Genomic DNA, 6,104 nt, shown 5'->3' on the forward strand with positions numbered 1-6,104 from the left:
TTGAATTCACCCTCAAGTTGGTGATTATTACTATTTTTCATGAAGATGGGGAGGTCAATTTCTGATTTTTCTGGAACATAATCTGGGGAGATAGTTTTCATGAATTTATAGCTTAGGTCCCTGTCATTTGCTAAATACTTTTCAAAACTATTTGAAGCATTCTTTCCTTGCTTCCATTTATCATTTGCCATATTTGAGAGTTATTATTATAATTTAATTTTCGCATAGTGAATGCCATGCAGATTGTTTAGCTTTGACTATGATTTGTTTTGCTTCATAATGAGCTTTTTTGTAGTGGCTATAGTTAACAGGTGTCATCTCCTTCGTAAATTGGCTAAAATATCTTCTTCTGATGGCAACTGCCCTGGAACACTCTGGTGTCCACAAGGATTTTGAGTTAAAACCAATACCTTTTGGGCCATTGTGAAATTTGGCACTGCATTTATAATTGATTCTTTCAGAACTTTCATCCTCATAAAAATCCTCATATTCTATGTCACCTTTGGCCTTGACAGTTAGAATTTGTACAGAGGCTTTCTCGGCAGTATTGGAGAATGCACACCAGTCTGCTTTTTTGAAGTTTCTATCCTGGAAGCTTGCCTGGTCTAAAAATGGTGTGGGATTATTTTGGTTTTGAACATTCATATCTATAACAATAGGGTAGTGGTCACTACCCATCGAGTCCTTCATCACTTTCCAAGAAAGGATCCTCTGTTTCAGTTGAAATGTTGCAAAGGTAAGATCAATGGTAGAGGGTCTCCTACCAGGGATCCTACTGTGGTACTGGATTTATCATTGAGGAGAATATAATGTGAATCATAGTAAGTATTGAAAATTTGAATTCCTCTATAATCCTTCCGCCCATCACTGGACCAGTAGGGGTGTTTAGCGTTAAAGTCCCCACATAAGATTGAGAATTCTTTTTGCAAAAGAAATAATTTGTTCCATAGAGTTTGATCTAATTTGTTTGGAGCGCAATAGCAGTTGTATATAAATAAGGATTTTTCTAAGTTTAATATTTCAATACCTGTAAACTGGATTGGATAGTTCTCCAGGCCTGGAACTGGTACCACTTTCCATTCTAGAGATTTGTGTACTAGGATTGCTGTACCACCATACCCATCATATCTGTCATTCCTTACCGTGCTGAAGTTTTTAAAGGTGAACTTTTCTTCTGGATATAACCAGGTCTCTTGGAGTACAATGAGTTTTATGTTATTAATTGTAACAAAATGTTCTAATTCAGCCCGTTTTGACTTAATATACAGAATATTCCATTGTATAATCCTAAGAGGTGGATTGTTTGTCATTACTGACGATTTCAATACCCACTGACAAGCCTACGAATCTGTTTAATATTTTCTAGAACTATATTGACAGCTTGCATCGGGTTGCCAGCATTATCGGCTCCTGCATTTATCATTAGCTTTTCAAAATATAATTTTGCCTGGAATTCCTTTATCGATTTTTTGAGATGGGCTCTTACATCCTCAGTAAGCTCACCTGACCTACTTTGCTTAGGACTAGGCCTATAACCTTCAGCAATTTTTCCTTTGGCAGGGATATTTGATGAGGTTTTTAAATTTCTGTTTCTAGACACAGTTGTGTTCTTGTTGTTAAATGGTGCTCGTCTGTCCTTTGGCTTTCTAGTGAGATGTTGCCATCCACTTTCTTCCGTTATCTCACCCTCACCCTCGCTGCCAATTAAAGTGTTATAGTAATTATCTGCGAGGATCGGTTTTTGAATAGGCCTAATAGAGTTAAGTTGAGGGAAGTCTTTATGACTTGTGACGTTATGACTGACCACTGATGAGAAAGGTTTGTGAGGTTTAACTTGTGTGCCTGGTGTGTGGCTCTTTGTATTAATTGCTTGAGAGGCAGTGAAGAAATCTACATTATATTCTGACATTCTGACCCTAATAGCTAATTGTTTCTTAAACTCTGGACATGACTTGGAAAAGCTGGGGTGTTCCCCTTTACAATTGACACATTTGGCAGCTTTCTGGCAGTGCTCACCATTAGATTCGCCATGGGCGGGTTCACCACAGTTGCCACATAGGTTGGTGTTCTTACATGGTGCGCTTGCAACATGATTAAATGAATAACATCTGTAACACTGTCTTACAGGTTGTGCTTATTTTTCTACAGACATCATTACATAATCTAGTTTGATTTTATTTGGAAGCTCAGTACCTTCAAATACTACTTTCATAAAGTGAGTATTATACACTCCATCCTTCCCCTTTTTAGTGATACGGTAAGCCTCTAATATAGGGATTGGGTTTAGGGCCCGCGTTACTAGCTCATTTGGGAGTACATCTGGTTCAACAAAAACTACTCCGGTTACCTGTACCCTATAACTAGGGATAAACACATGGTAGTTAATAAGGCTATAAGGATTCTCACTTACGAGAGAGTTTGCTGCCTCGTGGTTTTTACAAAAGATGGAGACATTCTTACCCTTTCTAATAATATGGTCTATCTTACCTTCATACTTACAGAGGAGTTTACCAACAGCGAAAGGATTAACCCTTGTTTTATTTACAGAACTTACAACAACCTCATATGGCCCAGCTGAGTCTGCATTATACCATCTTTATATAAATGATTTTTGTTTAACTTGGCGGGATTCATTTGATCATTTTTTACTCCTTGATTCTGACTTTCTGTTTCAGTAAACTTTCTCTTAACTTTACAACACGCTGTCTGGTCAACAAAATGTCCTAAAAATGTTCTAACACAGTTCACGTTTGTACACCACAAAGTAAATAATGATGAAACGAGTTTATAAATTTAAAAGATGATTTTCATCATAATACCAAATATGACTATGTAAACCAAATTCAGATGATCTCTAAACTCTCGTACGATATGATTCCTGACCACAAACATATCAAAGTTAAGAAATTATTTTCTTTTTTCTTCTCTAATTGTTTGCTCTGGGCTAATAGGCTTCGGGAAATAATAAAACTCACCTTGTGCATTTACATTTTTACAAATAAACATATGTTATTCATAGAAAATAATACAAGAAAAGTACTTACAGTTTAATACGAACTACGTTTCCAAATTTAAATATGGAACATTACGCATATTATAAATTATATTTAAATCATTTTAAAGAATGTGTAATGAACAGTAATTTTTAGCAGCATGTGAAAAAGTTATAATTAAAGTTTTACTCATAGGTTTTAATTTCATAATTGAGTGCATTCATTTGAATTAGCATTATCTTTATTTTCACAATAAAATATGTATATAATTAGATATTTTTAAGCATGCTGTTACATCATTACAAATCATTGCATATACTACTTTCGTTTTTCTGCAATACTATCCAAAATTATGTTGTTTACAAAGAACTCTTTTAAGATCATATTGATGATTTAAGATTGCCGTGTTACTGTTTTTTATAATTAATTAAACTTAGATTCAAAGAAGACAAACTTTGAACAGCATTGTATTTTAGAGGGCTTCTTTAAATGATCTTTTGAGTCACTTTGTCCAATATCCTTTGATAGTCTTCTCTGAGTGTACATCTGATTCTGTTGCTTTTTCAACGTTGATATTTTTTGTTTGAAATCCAATCCCAAGAATTTGTAATTAAAAAAGTTTCTTGTTAAAGCATCCTTAGTGTCAGAGGTAATGCATTTAGTTTTATGTGTGGCTTAATTGGCTTAGTTATTTTTTTAAGAAAATCTCTAGATCTGAGTATAAAAATAGACCTAGAGGTTTTGAGGGCTACAATTTTTTCAAGAAACGTTAAAATCCATTGAAATTAATTTGAAAAATGTCACTCTAGATATCATAAAGTTACTATGGTTTGATATGCCAAATTTTTCAATGGTAAAGTTGACAGAGACTTATGACTCCATGAATGTTTTACATAATTAAAATTATTGTACGTCATTATTTGTCTTATCGTCTTGGTACCCACTGTTTGGTACACCTTGGTCTGGCTCATCTTTGTGTAGATCACCATGGACCGATTTCTTGCACAGAAGAAGGCTATAGGCCCAACATAATTTGTCATGCACGAAATAAGATTAGATAAACATGTTTATGTATTTTATTTTCCTTTGGAAACAAATAAACTTCTTACTGTTATATAAAGAACGACGCTCTTTTTAACCATCTAGATATTTATGGAAAATGCATTCATTATATATCTAAATTTGTATTACAGCATACAAGCAAGTGATAATCCTCTTGATGTAACCAAGAATTCTCAGGTAGGCATTATCAGGTAAACGTTTTCCATAATACAGTAATATCTTCAATGTTTTCAATTTATTATTGCAACATATTACAAGTCGGAACAACAATTATTAACATATTTAAAACAAATTCAATACAATCTTTTCTAAACAGTTTTTCCTGAGTTGTGACATCCTTTAAAAGTATTCCCCAAAATTTTCTAATGTTTTAAACATGTATTGTCTGTCCAGGTCAGTGTAAATTCTGTTTACATCAGTGGCAAGTCAGAAATATACATTTGAAAACAATACATCGTAACCAAAGGTTATGTGAGTTCAGAATGCAGAGTGTCAAAACATTCGACAGTGTGTCGTTTGTAGCCAAGGTTTTATAATTATAATATTAATAGAATATTTTCATATAACACTGATTTTAAAATATTATATTTGTCCAACACAAACAGACAGCCAAAACACTAAACATATTTAAAGCATATGAACTATTAATGTTAGTTTGCTTTAACACCAGGAACGATGCCCTGTACTAGTCCCAAATTAAATGTATATACTATACATAATGACGAATTTTATTATAACATTTGTATTTTACGCGAAATGATAAGACGTCATAATAATATCAGCTATACAATTATTTTGTATTGTATAAAACATGTATTGTAAACAAACATTTTATCATTTAATAATATACCATTGTATTACATTTTTGTTACTCTTTGTAAAGAATTATAAAAATGAATTAATTTTATGGCAGTATGAAATAGTTGTAATGTATAAACGTTTAAAAAAATAACATATTATATATATAATATTTTTTTTAAATCTAAAGAAATAGGAACAAATAAGAGTTTACACTCAAAGCAAAATAATATCACTTCAGAGGGAAATCAATTCCAGATACTAGCGGATAGCATGAAGTGAGCCGGTTGTATTGAAACGACCTTATGTTTTAACAAATTTCACAAATGTTAAACTTCCAATACTTCTACGCTGTTATGTTTGGTTGTAGAATTATGGGATATGTATAATTTTAAAAATATGGTTAATATGTAACCAACATTTTTTTAACATTTCTTTAAAAATGTATCTTTACTAATATACAATAAAGTACATTTTGTGTTATAATATTTTGTATAACCACTTTCGCTATAGAACAACATGCTCCCATCTAATGAAGTTGGGCAAAACTGTCGCCGGCTGTGTTGACTTTGGCCCGAACCAAAGCAGGGTGATTTTCAAGCATAAACTCAAGACCATCCTTGAAGATCTCAGCAGGAACTAACTTTTACTGTAAGATTATTTATTATTATATCCTATAGTGCAAACTGAGTCCTACTATCCTGTTTTAGATATTAAAAGAATATTATTTGGTCTCAGCAAATTAAGGAATGCATTGTATAAACGCAATTTCAACAAAAAAAGCAAAGAAGTTATAACTTTTGATAGGGGCTAACAGTAGGGTTTATTTTTAAATGTCTACACTCCAACGATGAACTAGATGATTGCTCTGTTTCTTATTTTTTTGGATAGGCCTACCAACAAGACGTTATCCATTTGGATACCAATCACAGAGGACGAAATAAAATATAACATTAACAAACATTAAAACATAACATATAACATTTTTCATTGTGTCTGTGACAAATTTAAAATGTATATTACTATTGTTTACTAAAAAATTATCGTAGGTGATGATTTTAAACAATACACTTATACTTTTTATTTGAAAAAAATGGAAATAGCGTGTTCAATTCATAGAAAGTGAAATCACAATAAAATAATTTTGAATACAACTATTTTATGGACAATTGTGACTATGTTACTTTTCTAAAACTATATAATAGTATTACAACTCTGCAATTGAACATTTTATTTTGTAAAAAGTATTGA

Source organism: Homalodisca vitripennis, chromosome 4, assembly GCF_021130785.1.
Source record: "Homalodisca vitripennis isolate AUS2020 chromosome 4, UT_GWSS_2.1, whole genome shotgun sequence".
In the NCBI taxonomy this organism is placed as follows: Eukaryota; Metazoa; Arthropoda; class Insecta; order Hemiptera; family Cicadellidae; genus Homalodisca; species Homalodisca vitripennis.